Raw genomic sequence first — 15035 nt, forward strand, 5'->3', positions numbered from 1 at the left:
TCGTTGTCTTGTCCTTAGCGGGGCGCCGAGGTTCATGGATCTCAAGGCCGGGAATCGAGCCCCAGTTCTGGATGCGCAATAGGTGTTTGAGGTATGTCCCAACAGATGCTCCTGTGCTTTGAATACTATACACTATGATGTTATTAGCTACGTTTGAATGAGAATTAATTAACACTTCCGCCTTCATAAGACATCCAGTACCGCACCATGAAAGAGCGGGAGATGCCGAGCTACATCAGGATGCCGTTCCCTCTGATGCCTCTCACGTCTCTCTTTTCTGCCCTTGGTTCGACTCAATTCGATTTGGATGTTGCATTGTTGTTACTCATGAAGGTCCGATTTGCTTTACTTCCTGATGCGGTCACGCAGGTCGCCATTAAGGCCTCGAGCTGGCTGCGACCAAGCACGACCTCTAGCTCGCCCTGCACCGCGATTGCAGTCGCGCGGCTGATGGCCATGGGCTGCTCCACGCACGGACGACAAGCACGGCATCCGCGATCAAGGTGCTCTTGCCCCTCTTCTCTTCCCGGTGGCTCTATCCATCTCCCCCTGTTTGATTTGGCTGTCGTTCCAGATCGTTAGTCGCTAATTGGAGTAACTCTATTGGTTAGAATTATTTAGATGCAACATTTCGGATTTGCAGTGCGTGGTAATCCTGTTGAAGGTATGCTCTTGTGTTTCTTCAAGTTCCAACTATGATTTTAAATTGGGGCTAAGCGAGTGAAGAGATTTAGGTTCGTTATGTTCTCACCATTGCTAGGGCTTTCATGCTAGACGGACATTTCTGTGCGACATGGCAATGTGAGTGTTTTCCTACTTATGTTTAGTTCCTGAATCTCAATAAAATAAAACTATAAAAATCCTGAGCTACCTCTACACTCACAGAGCTTACAAGTTGGCATAATTAGGATGAACACACATCTTTACCTTATCAGGGTGACCCCCAACAGGAAGTAGCTTCGCATCTAATGAGAAGTGATACGCGCAACCTTGTTTTATGCTTGCTCGAACTGAAGAGATCTCTTGGAAGATAAATGTTGTGTTGCACATGGAACTTAATATAGAACAAAGTAATGATAGTTAACCACTTAATTAGCAGTAAAAAACCAGTCTACACTGTACTGAAATATAAAGGTTTAACCACTTAATTAGCAGTAAAAAATAGTCTACGCTGTACTGAAATATAAAGGTGGGAACCTGGATGGCTGTACCTTTTTCACGATGATCATTTGGCATACTTCTCTGAAGAGAACAAACTAAGGAACCAATGGAGCTACCACATAAAACAGTGAAAGAAAATAGGAAGAAAATAAGCTAGGATGTGATCCTGACATGGCCATCAGACTTTGTGGCGATGTTGACAGTTTCTTACAACATATGTTTGGTTTGTTTCCACTACAAGGCAAAGCAAGGGAAAAGAACAGGTAAATCTTGTGTGGCTGTGTGATGCATTTCTTGTTGGTATACGACTATGACGGTATTACCGAATATTATTTATCTTTTACCTTTCTGAATCTTGTAGCACAACAGAAACATGATTTTGTGCTATTGAATAATGCCTCTATTAGTTTTGATGGATTTAGTGATGATTTGTTGATTATGGTAGTGGGGATTTGGAGAGAATCAAGAAGTTGCCACATGAACTGTCATTTATCTCTCTAACTTCCATTTAGTAAAATTTCTATTTCTGATGTTCTACTCTTTCTGAATTTTTATGTGGTGCATTGTGAAGATCCTTCTCTGCTACAGGAGAACCTGAGATGCAACATCAACGTGGTGGTCATATATCAGAAAGGCAAGTTCTTATGAAAGGAAGGTACCATACCAATACCTTGATTCCCATTGGGCTGCAAATCTGCTGCTTTGGTGTTCCTCCAGTCAGTGTGAATGGCTGTTTGTAGGTCAACATCTCCGGCGGCAGGCCAACGGGCACCATCTCGAGCCATAGGTGCGTGTACGCCGCATACTGTCTTGCCTTTTGATTGCATAATCTGCACTGTAATTGTGGCCTAGCCGTCGTGTAATGCATGTATGCTAGGAACACATGTTGTACATGTCTGTTTTGTGTCAGTGATTTGGTTTTCTGTTGATTGTCTGAATGAAATGGTGGCATTTAATGTGTGTACCATTTTGACCAGCAACCATGAAAATGATTGAGTTGCTTACTACATGTCATGTTATATGCACTGGTTTTCAGATAATGGTGTGGAGCTTGAGGTAGCTTAATTTACACCCATTTATTTGATGTTTTGACCAGTCATGAGTAAGGGCAACTTGTCGTGTTTCAAGTTTATGAGAGAAATAATTTGTATATTGCACACACATGCCTGGTTCAAATATGAGGTGTATGATGGAGTAACTTAGTCTAATTCATTACATACCTGTATTGGATGATTTATTTGTTGGACAATTTGCTCTGCTCCTGAAATGTCACTATGTTTGGGAGTTATATTATAGCTTAGTATAATTCGTTCCATACTTGTATATATGGGTGATTTATTTGCTGTACAATTTGCTCTGCTCCTGAAAAAATAGGACTAGCAGCAGCACCAATCGTTTGCTTGAACCAAGTGTTATGCTGCCATTACAAATAATCAGAAGAGACAATGCTTATAGATTCTGCTCATTTGTTGTACAATCTTATTCTGCAGAACCTGCATGAGAGACAAGAAACACAAGGTCCATTATGAGGTGAGGGTTCTGCTGTCCCAATTTTTCTTCCAGTTTATGATCAGGTTTCTTCCTGTCGCTTGCTTTTCTCTTCCTTCCATGGTTCACTGATGGGGCTGTAGTCTGTACTAGGATTGAAGTAGGAAGCTGCCAGAGGTGTGTAATTCATGTACGGTGAGTGCTTTGCTTGGATCAATTGTATGTACCCCCTGAGTTTTTAGATTCATAGCAGTTGACTGATCTTAATGTGGGGTGCTATTTCAGTTATAAATGTTCTTTTCCTGATGTACATGAATGGTACTTTCTGATTTGGCAATGAATAGTTTGTTCGATCTTTTGATAAGAGGTGTACGAATGTGATTTAAAAGAGTGCTATTATTTGTGAAATTGGTATGTTGATAAAGCTCACAAGAAATCTTAAAGAGAGATGGACCCGAAGAGAAGATTTGAGCAAAGCATGAAAAATGTCTCTTATTTGTACTGTCAACACTTTAACAACTACGACAACTTGATTAGTGCGCACAGTAACATATTGGTCATGATCTGGACATCTCCATCGACCAAATATACATTGTTAGCTTATTATTTCTGTGAAATTACACTAGCAATAATGCACTAGCTCTTCTAAGTGTCAAGTACATAGTTTTTTTGGCTGGTAACCCTTTTGAGGATAATTGTCAGTGTCATAGTGATACGTGTAACAGAAAAAGTTATGTAAGCTCCAAATAATACCGCCTCATCTGCGCTGCCTGTCTTCTCGCTAAACTAAGCATATTGTTATACAGACACTTAACAAATACAACAGCTTGATTAGTGCGCATAATCATGCCTAAGAGGCGCCACCAGGTGACGCCCCAGCCACTAGTCTATGGTGCAAATGTTGTGGAAGTGAACCCCTTGGAAGCATGACCATGAGGCCGGCTCAACCGCAGGTATATCCGACGTGTATTGGGAGGTGGCTGTCGGCGTTCTAGGATCGGGGTACCCAGACTTGCCTGCCTGTGGCCTAGCACGCGGGCTCAACGACGGCCTGGTACGGCCCAGCGGCAAGGCCTCTAGGACAAGAACCTCGCGAGGGCCCCCGGGCTCTCGAGGCGGACGACGCGAAGACCTCGAGGCCCCTGATGACGTGAGCCGCGACGACGAAAGCCAGGCGGGTGCAGACAGTTTCCTCTTCGGTGCTAAGGGAGCAAGGGTAGACGTAGGTTCCCGAGGAAGGCCCCAAAGGTTTCCATTCCGGTGCAACGAGACTAAGACCACAAGCTCGGTCGGACGGATGTCATCGCCGAGCCCACCGCTGCATCATGGCCAAAAGCTTTGCAGTCAAAGACCACCTTTCGTCAGGATAAGATGTACTCCTTGCCCCCTTTCAAAATTGGCTGTTATGGGATCCCTTCCCGCCAGTTATGAGGGAAGAGGACCAAGGCCACTATAAGTATAGGCTAGTTTCCACCATAGGGGGGATCAGATCCATTCCACCTTCACTACCCGAGCCTTGCGAGGCTGCTCATCCACTGTACTAGTTCATCCACACCTCCTCGTGAGGCCAATCCACCACAAAGCAGGAGTAGGGTTTTACACCGCAAAGTGGCCCGAACCTGTGTAAATTGCCGTGTTCATCTTTTTCCCTGCTCGCGCACACTCGACGAGGCTATGCCGTGAGGTGGTGAGCTTGAGACTAGAGTTGGTTGGGATCTTCGCACACGCCCGAGAGTTCGAACCTTCGTGGGTCTGCGGAGCCCTGAATCCGATATTTGGCGCGCCAGGTATGGGGCTGTCAAAATCCTCCTTCCAGTTCTGCTTCGTCTCCGCTCCATCGCTCCCATGGCCGACAAGCTGAGTCCGCGCCGAGCGCCGGGCTGCTCGCGTCGCCCAGACGATGCCCGTGGGCCGCGGTGTCCCTCGCCACTCTGCCTCTTCCGTGGCTAATGCTGCCACTGACCCCGCCGCTCACGAGCAGCAGGACTCATCGCTGCCATCCTCCGTGCGGCGCGACGGCCGCACTGCTACTCAGTCTCTCACTCCCGCCACGGTGTCGTCCTCCCACGCTCGCCGCGGGCCGGTGCGTGGCTGCTCATGGCGCGTGAGCTGCTGCGCTACCGCCCCGCCGACGAGGGCCACGATGCCTGGCTCAGCCGCATCATCAAGCTCATCAACACCGCCGGCGAGGCCCCGACGCCTTCCCACTCGCTCCGTCCCCCATCGTCTCGTGCGGGTGACGTGGCCCATGGCGCGCCTCCTCCTCCTCCTCTGCGTGGCGCCGACCCTGACCCACCGCGTGGAGCACCGGTGCCCGCACGGGATAGGCAAGCTGCCAGGTGGTGCAGCGGCCACAAGGTGACACGAGGTCGCTCCTCGCACCATCGTGCCAACACCAGGACCACGCGCCGCTGGAGGCAGTGGCGCGTGGACGTCAAGATCGAGCCCCCTCCATGCTTGTTGCGCCCGTGAGTGCAACGGGCTGCCGCGCCTTCACCCCGAGGCTGCGCCGCGTCGCCTGGCCTAACAAGTTCAAGCCAGACCTGCCTCCATGCTACGACGGCACCCCCGACCCTGCGGAGTTCCTCTAGCTCTAGTCGCTGAGCATCAAGGTGGTGAACGGTGATGACAAGGTCGTGGCGAACTGGTTCCCCATGGCTCTGAAGGATGGCGCGTGCTCTTGGCTCCTTCACCTCCCGAGGGATCGATCTCCTCCTGGGATGAGCTTCGTGAGTGCTTCATCGCCAACTTCCAGGGTATCCGCGACCACACCACTGCAGTGAATGACCTGCAACGTGAAGCAACAGTCGGGCAAGACTCTGCACAAGTACATACAACGCTTCATGGATGTCCGCCTCAAGATCACGAAGGGATCGGACGAGGCCATCATCTCGGCGTTCACCGATGGCTTCAGAGACGTCAAGATGATAGAGGAGCTTTCCATCCACGACGACTTGTGCTCGGCCCTGGAGATGTTCAACCTGGGGAACAAGTGTGCAAGGGCCGAAGAGGGTCCCCTCTCCCTCCTCGAGCTTCCGGAGGCCGACCCTGAAGACAAGAAGGCCAAGGCTAAGGAAGTGAAGCGCAAGGGCCCCACCGTGCTTGCGGTAGAGCCTGAGATGAAGCGCGACTGCGACCATGATGAGCCTCCCAGGGGCAACTGCCCGTTCTGCGTCTTCCACAACATACACAACCACAACACCAACGACTATCAGGAGCTCAGGGCACTCCGTGACGGGTGCCTCGACCGCCGCCCCGTGCGCGGAGACCGTGGCTACGGCCATGGAGGAGACCAGAGGCCGCTGGGACAACCACGACCCTCGCCAGGACTGCCATGACAAGCCTCGCGAGGACCGTTGGCGGGATCAGCCTCGTGACGGCCCCTGGAGTGACCAGCTTCGTGAGGACCGTCCCCAGGGTAATGCCGGCCTCCCTCCGCTGTCGCGGCCGTCAAGGAGAAATGATGACAACCGATAGGATGATGGGGCTGGGGTCTTCCAGGAACTCTGTGTGATCGCCTTCATCATGGGTGGTGTCCAGGCCCCTGCCTCGAACCGCATCTTCAAGCAGTTCTCTCGTGAGGTGAACGCAACCCTCCCGAGGCTTGAGGCCGCGCGTCCCCTCAGGTGGTCGCAGTACGCCATTACCTTCGACTCCAAGGACCACCTAAAGTGCTCAGCCGCAGCAGGCATGCTCCCCATGCTTTGCACGCCCACCATTAGCAATGTCCTCGTCACCAAGACCATCATCGATGGTGGCGCTTGGCTCAATGTCCTTTCTATCGAGACGTTCGAGACACTTCGGGTTCCCTATGATCAACTCATGCCAACCAAGCCATTCTTTAGGGTGACCGACGGGTCTACCGCCCCCCTGGGGCAAGTACGCCCCCCAGTCACCTTCGGCAAGCGCGACAACTACCACATCAAGCTCATCGACTTCGACGTCGCCCACATCGCCTCCCGTACAACGCCATCCTGGGGTACCCGGCCCTCGCCAAGTTCATGGCGGCAACCCACCATGGCTACAACGTACTCAAGATGCTAGGGTGCAGCGGCATCATCACAGACGCCTGCGATGAGAAGGATGTAGTCTACTCTCTTGAGTGCCCCTACCAGGCTGCGGCGGCTGAAAACTCTAATGATGAGGGCGACATCCTGCCTCCCGAGGCCACCCCCAAGAAGAAGCAGCTCCTCCCCAAGAGCCGTTAGGAGGTGATACGTCTACAACGTATCTATAATTTTTGATCGTTCCATGCTGTTATATTATCATTCTTGGATGTTTTACAGTCAGTTTATAACAAATTTATATCATTTTTTGGGACTAACCTATTGACATACTGCCCAGTATCAGTTGCTATTTTTTTGCTTGTTTTTTACTTCGTAGAATATTAGTACCAAACGGAGTCCAAACCTAATAAAACTTTTTGGAGAATTTTTATGGGCTAGAAGACACAGGATGACCAAAGAAGTACCAAAGGGGTGCCTCGAGGGGGCACAACCCACCTGGGCATGCCCTAGTGGGTTATGCCCACCTCGGTGGTTTCCTACACCGACTCTTCACCCTATAAATACCCAAATATTTCAGAAACACTAGGGGAGTTGACGAAAACACAATACCAGCCGCTGCATGTTCCAGAACCACGCGATCCAATCTAGACAACATCACAGAGGGGTTCACCATCCTCATTGGTGCCTCTCCGATGATGCGTGAGTAGTTCATTGTAGACCTACGGGCCCATAGGCAGTAGATATGGCTTCTTCTCTCTTTTGATCCTCAATACAATGGTCTCTTGGAGATCTATTTGATGTAACTCTTTTTGCGATGTGTTTGTTGGGATCCGATGAACTTTGAGTTTATGATCAGACCTATTTTATCCATGAAAGTTATTTGATTTTTTGATCTCTTATATGCATGATTACTTATAGCCTCGTATTTCTTCTTCGAATCTTTGGTTTAGTTAGTCCGACTATATCAATTTTTCTTGCCATGGGAAGAGGTGCTTTGTGCTGGGTTCAGCCGTGCGGTGTTATTTCCCAGTGACAGAAGGGGCAGCAAGACACATATTGATTGTTGCCATTAAGGATAACAAGACGGGTCTATTCCTACATGAATAGATCTTGTCTACATCATGTCATCGTTCTTATTGCATTACTTTGTTTCTCCATGAACTCAATACACTAGATGCATGCTGGATAGCGGTCGATGTGTGCAGTAATAATAGTAGATGCAGGCAGGAGTAGGTCTACTAATCTTGGACGTGATGCCTATATAATGATCATTGCCTGAATATCGTCATAATTATTTGAAGTTCTATCAATTTCCCAATAGTAATTTGTTCATTCATCGTATACTATTTTCTCGAGAGAAGCCACTAGTGAAATCTACGGCCCCCGGGTCTATTTTCCCATCATATATCTTCAGATCTTTATTGCTATTTGCCTTTTTTATTTATTTGCATCTTTTATTTTTCAGAACTATATTATCAAAACCCCAAAAATACCTCGCTGAATTTTATTTGCCGTTATTTTATTTACATCTACCAAATTATATCTTTACCAATCTTTTACACGGGAGGGATTGACAACCCTCTTACGCGTCGGGTTGCAAGTATTTTTTTCTTTGTGTGCAGGTACCGTTTACATAGTGTTGCTTGGTTCTCCTACTGGTCTGATAACCTTGGTTTCATCACTGAGGAAAATACCTACCGTAGCTATGATGCATCATCCATTCCTCTTTGGGGAAAAACTGACGCGTACATGAGCCATCAAGAAAGGATTTCTAGCGCTGTTGCCGGGGAGACATCATCAACATCTATCAGGTTCCTAATCATAAATCTCATATCCTTGCAATTTACATTATTTGCCATTTGCCTCTCGTTTTCATCTCCCTCACTTCACAAAAAATGCCATTTTATTTGCCCTCTTTTTTGTTCAATGTTTTTTCGTCAGATCTGTTTATGTGTGTGATCTTGCTTGTCTACCTTGTCACTATGTCTAGCACGACTCCTCCTCCTTTATCTCCAGATTTTGAAGTTTTATACTTCAAGCAGAGACAAGAAGAAATTTTGGAAGACGCTTGGTATAGATTAATGGAATCTTATCGCATTAGCAATCTTAAAGGAGAGGAAAGGATTTTGCTTCGAATTTTTTATATAGGATTAGCTTTGCATCATAGTCAACTTTTGGATTTTGCCGCTAAAGGGAATTTTATTGAAGTTGATGCTAATACTACTTATGAGATCTTAGAGGGGATCTTGGGAATCCCACCAACCAAAAATTACCTTTACCCAAGAAGGGGTTCAAATTCTAGAAAAGTTGATGATTTGCATAAACATATGGTCGAGTTGCAAAAATATAATGAACCTCTCAAACATATTAGTGGAAACCTGAATCGCATAAATACTTTGATTACTCTATGCAATAAACGGGTGGATATTTTAGATCTCAAAATGGTTTCTTTTCCTGAGAATTTAGGAAGCATAAAGAGTTTTGAGAAAGCCCTTGCAAAAGTTGCCAAAACTACAAATGACAATACTTAGATTTATGCATTATGCCTAGCCAGGGGCATAAAATGATATCACTTGTTGGGAGGCAACCCAATGAATAAAATTTATTTTTGCCTTTTCTTTCTGTTCTTGAGTGTTTGCACAATTATGATATTGTTATGATTGTGTTTTTATGTTTTAATTAGTGTTTGTGCCAAGTAAAGCCTATGGGATCATGTTGGGTGATAGTTGACTTGATCTTGTTGAAAAACAGAAACTTTGTGCGCCAGTGATACGTCCATTTTGCATCATACTTTTATATCGATATTTATTGCATTATGGGCCGTTACTACACATTATATCACAATACTTATGCCTTTTCTCTCTTATTTTACAAGGTTTACACGAAGAGGGAGAATGTTGACAGCTGGAATTCTAGGCTGGAAAAGGAGCAAATAATAGAGACATATTTTGCACAACTCCAAAAGTCCTGAAACTCCACGAAAGTCAGTTTTGGAATATATTAAAAATATTGGGTGAAGAAAGCACCAGAGGGGGGCCACCCACTGTCCACTAGGGCGGAGGGTGCGCCCTACCCCTTGGCCGCGTCCCCTGCCTCGTGGGCCACCTGGCAGCCCCCCTATGCCCATCTTCTGCTATATGGTGTCTTTTGCCCTGGAAAAAATCATAAGGAAGCTTTCGGGACGAAGCGCCACCGCCGTCTCGAGGCAGAACCTTGGCGGAACCAATCTAGGGCTCCGGCGGAGCTGTTCTACCGGGGAAACATCCCTCTGGGAGGGGGAAATCGTCACCATCATCATCACCATCGATCCTCTCATCGAGAGGGGGTCAATCTCCATCAACATCTTTACCAGCACCATCTCCTCTCAAACCCTAGTTCATCTCTTGTATCCGATCTTTGTCTCAAAACCTCAGATTGATACCTGTGGGTTCCTAGTAGTGTTGATTACTCCTTGTAGTTGATGCTAGTATGCATATTAATACCCCTCTGATTATGAACATGAATATGATTTGTGAGTAGTTACGTTTGTTCCTGAGGACATGGGAGAAATCTTGTTATAAGTAATCATGTGAATTTGGTATTCGTTCGATATTTTGATGAGATGCATGTTGTCTCTCCTCTAGTGGTGTTATGTGAATGTAGACTACATGACACTTCACCATTATTTGGGCTTAGGGGAAGGCATTGGGAAGTAATAAGTAGATGATGGGTTGCTAGAGTGACAGAAGCTTAAACCTAGTTTATGCGTTGCTTCGTAAGGGGCTGATTTGGATCCATATGTTTCTTGCTATGGTTAGGTTTACCTTAATTCTTCTTTGTAGTTGCGGATGCTTGCAAGAGGGGTTAATCATAAGTGGGATGCTTGTCCAAGGAAGGGCAATACCCAAGCACCGGTCCACCCACATATCAAATTATCAAAGTACCTAACATGAATCATGTGAGCATGATGAAAACTAGATTGACGATAATTCCAATGTGTCCTCGAGAGCGCTTTGCTTTATATAAGAGTTTGTCCAGGCTTGTCCTTTGCTACAAAAAGGATTGGGCCACCTTTTTGCACCTTGTTACTTTTGTTACTTGTTACCCTTACAAATTACCTTATCACAAAACTATCTGTTACCGATAATTTCAATGCTTGCAGAGAATACCTTACTGGAAATCGCTTGTCATTTCCTTCTACTCCTCGTTGGGTTTGATACTCTTACTTATCGAAAGGACTACAATAGATACCCTATACTTGTGGGTCATCAAGACTCTTTTCTGGCGCCGTTGCCGGGGAGTGAAGCGCCTTTGGTAGGTGGAATTTGGTAAGGAAACATTTATATATTGTGCTGAAATTTACTGTCACTTGTTACTATGGAAAATAATCCTTTGAGGGGCTTGTTCGGGGTATCTTCACCCCGACCAGAAGAGCAAAGAGTTGCTCCTCAACCTATTGAACCTACTGAAAATGTTTACTTTGAAATTCCTTCGGGTATGATAGAGAAATTGCTAGCTAATCCTTTTACAGCAGATGGAACATTACATCTCGATATGCACCTAATCTATGTGGATGAAGTTTGTGGATTATTTAAGCTTGCAGGTATGCCCGAGGATATTATCGAGAAGAAGGTCTTCCCTTTATCTTTGAAGGGAAAGACATTGACATGGTTTAGGCTATGTGATGATATTGGATCGTGGAACTACAATGGATTGAAATTGGAATTTCATCAGAAGTTTTATCCTATGCATCTGGTTCATTGTGATCGTAATTATATATATAATTTTTGGCCATGCGAAGGAGAATGTATCGATCAAGCTTGGGGGAGGCTTAAGTCAATGTTATATTTATGCCCCAATCATGAGCTCTCAAGAGAAATTATTATTCAAAAATTTTATGCTCGGCTTTCTCTCAATAATCGTTCCATTCTCGATACTTCTTGTACTGGTTCTTTTATGATGAAGACTATTGAATTCAGATGAGATTTATTGGAAATAATTAAACGCAACTCTGAAGATTGGGAACTCAACGAAGGTAAGGAGTCAGGTATAACACCTAAGTTTGATTGTGTTAAATCTTTTACGGATAACGATGCTTTTCGTGAATTTAGCACTAAATATGGACTTGAAAATGAGATAGTAGCTTCTTTCTGTGAATCATTTGCTACTCATGTTGATCTCCCTAAGGAGAAGTGGTTTAAACATCATCCTCCCATTGAAGTAAAAGTAGTAGAACCTATTAAAGTTGAAGAAAAGACTATCACTTATAATGTTGATCCTATTGTTCCTACTGCTTATATTGAGAAACCACCTTTCCCTGTTAGAATAAAGGATCATGCTAAAGCTTCAACTATGGTTCATAAGAGTAATGCTAGAATACCTACACCCCCTGAGCAAATTAAAGTTGAACCTAGTATTGCTATGGTTAAAGATCTCTTGGTCGACAATATTGATGGGCATGTTATTTACTTCTGTGATGAAGCTGCTAGAATTGCTAGACCCGATACTGAAAATAAACATAGACTTGTTGTTGGCATGCATGTTGTTTCTGTTAAAATATGAGATCATTGTTGTCATGGCTTATGTGATATGGGTGCTAGTGCAAGTGCAATACCTCATTCCTTATATGAAGAAATTATGCATGATATCGCACCCGCTGAAATAGAAGGTATTGATGTTACTATCAAGCTTGCCAATAGAGATACTATTTTGCCAATCGGGATTGTTAGAGATGTTGATGTCTTGTGTGGGAAAATGAAATATTCTACTGATTTTCTTGTTCTTGGTTCCCCACAAGATGACTTTTGTCCCATTATATTTGGTAGACCCTTCTTGAATACTGTTAGTGCTAAGATAGATTGCGAAAAGGATACTGTTACTATTGGTTTAGGGGATGTGTCTCATGATTTTAATTTTGCTAAATTCCATAGACAACCCCATGATAAAGAATTACCTGTTAAAGATGAAATAATCGGTCTTGCTTCTATTGTCGTGCCTCCTATGATCCTTTAGAACAATATTTGCTAGACCATGAAAATGATATGTTTATGAATGAAAGAAGGGAAATAGATGAAGCATTCTTTAAACGGGGACCTATTTTGAAACACAACTTGCCTGTTGAAATCCTTGGGGATCCTCCTCCACCTAAGGGCGATCCCGTGTTTGAGCTTAAACAATTACCTGATACTTTAAAATATGCTTATCTTGATAAAAAGAAGATATATCCTGTTATTATTAGTGCTAACCTTTTAGAGCATGAAGAAGAGAAATTATTGAAAACTCTGAAGAAGCACCGTGCTGCTATTGGATATACTCTTGATGATCTTAAGGGCATTAGTCCCACCCTATGCCAGCACAAAATAAAGCTGGAGAAAGATGCTAAACCAGTTGTTGATCACCAACGATGGTTAAATCCTAAGATGAAAGAAATGGTAAGAAATGAAATACTAAAGCTTCTGGAGGCAGGTATAATTTATCCTGTTGCTGATAGTCAGTGGGTAAGTCCTGTACATTGTGTCCCTAAGAAGGGAGGTATTGCTGTTGTTCCTAATGATAAGGATGAATTGACCCCACAAAGAATTGTTACAGGTTATAGATCGGTAATTGATTTCCGCAAATTAAATAAATCTACTAGAAAAGATCATTACCCTTTACCTTTTATTGATCAAATGCTAGAAAGATTATCCAAACATACACATTTTTGCTTTCTAGATGGTTATTCTGGGTTCTCTCAAATACCTATGTCAGAAAAGGATCAGAATAAGACCACTTTTACTTGCCCTTTCGGTGCCTTTTCTTATAGACGTATGCCTTTTGGTTTATGTAATGCACCTGCTACCTTTCAAAGATGTATGACGGCTATATTCTTTGACTTTTGTGAAAAGATTTTTGAGGTTTTCATGGATGATTTCTCTGCGTATGGAACTTCTTTTGATGATTGCTTAAGCAACCTTGATCGAGTCTTGTAGAGATGTGAAGAAACTAACCTTGTCTTGAATTGGGAGAAGTGCCACTTTATGGTTAATGAAAGTATTGTCTTGGGGCATAACATTTCTGAAAGAGGTATTGAAGTTGATAAAGATAAAGTTGATGCTACTGAAAAGATGTTGTGTCCTAAGGACATCAAAGGTATAAGAAGTTTCCTTGGTCATGCCGGTTTATATAGGAGGTTCATTAAAGACTTCTCTAAAATTTCTAGGCCTGTGACTAATCTCTTACAAAAAGATGTTCCTTTTGTCTTTGATGATGATTGTGTAGAAGCATTTGAAATACTTAAGAAAGCCTTGATTTCTGCACCTATTGTCCAGCCACCTGATTGGAATTTACCCTTTGAAATTATGTGTGATGCTAGTGATTATGCTGTAGGTGTTGTTCTAGGGCAAAGAGTTGATAAGAAATTAAATGTTATCCAATATGCTAGTAAAACTCTAGACAGTGCCCAGAGAAATTATGCTACTACTGAAAAGGGATTTTTGGCAGTTGTATTTGCTTGTGATAAGTTCAGACCTTATATTGTTGATTCCAAAGTAATTGTTCACACTGATCATGCTACTATTAGATACCTTATGGAAAATAAAGATGCTAAACCTAGACTTATTAGATGGGTTCTCTTTCTACAAGAATTTGATTTGCATATTATTGATAGAAAGGGAGCTGAGAACCCCGTTGTAGACAACTTGTCTAGGTTAGAAAATGTTCTTGATGACCCACTACCTATTGATGATAGCTTTCCTGATGAACAATTAGCTGTCATAAATGCTTCTCATACTGTTCCATGGTATGCTGATTATGCTAATTACATTGTTGCTAAATTTATACCACCTAGTGTCACATACTAGCAAAAGAAAAAGTTTTTCTATGATTTAAGACATTACTTCTGGGATGATCCACACCTTTATAAAGAAGGAGTAGATGGTGTTATTAGACATTGTGTACCTGAGCATGAACAGGAACAGATCCTATGCAAGTGTCACTCCGAGGCATATGGAGGGCACCACGCTGAAGATAGAACTGCACATAAGGTATTGCAATCCTGTTTTTATTGGCCTGCTCTCTTCAAAGATGCCCGTAAGTTTGTCTTGTCTTGTGATGAATGTCAAAGAATTGGTAATATTAGTAGACGTCAAGAAATGCCTATGAACTATTCACTTGTTATTGAACCATTTGATGTTTGGGGCTTTGATTATATGGGATATTTTCCTTCCTATAATGGATATACACATATTTTAGTTACTGTTGATTACGTTACTAAGTGGGTAGAAGCTATTCCAACTAGTAGCGCTGATCATAACACCTCTATTAAGATGCTTTAAGAAGTTATTTTTCCGAGGTTTGGAGTCCCTAGATACTTAATGACTGATGGTGGTTCACATTTTATTCATGGTGCTTTTTGTAAAGTGC

At 43.9% G+C, this 15035-nt stretch overlaps 1 long non-coding RNA gene across 1 annotated transcript; it reads left to right on the top strand.

Annotated features, from left to right (window-relative positions):
* Nucleotides 1-945: 945 nt before the first annotated feature.
* LOC119293343 lies at nt 946-2996 on the top strand. Its single transcript, XR_005143030.1, has 3 exons — nt 946-1948; nt 2652-2691; nt 2793-2996. It is a non-coding gene; the product is annotated as an uncharacterized LOC119293343 (long non-coding RNA).
* Nucleotides 2997-15035: the final 12039 nt, after the last annotated feature.

Source organism: Triticum dicoccoides, chromosome 4B (genome assembly GCF_002162155.2).
Source record: "Triticum dicoccoides isolate Atlit2015 ecotype Zavitan chromosome 4B, WEW_v2.0, whole genome shotgun sequence".
In the NCBI taxonomy this organism is placed as follows: Eukaryota; Viridiplantae; Streptophyta; class Magnoliopsida; order Poales; family Poaceae; genus Triticum; species Triticum dicoccoides.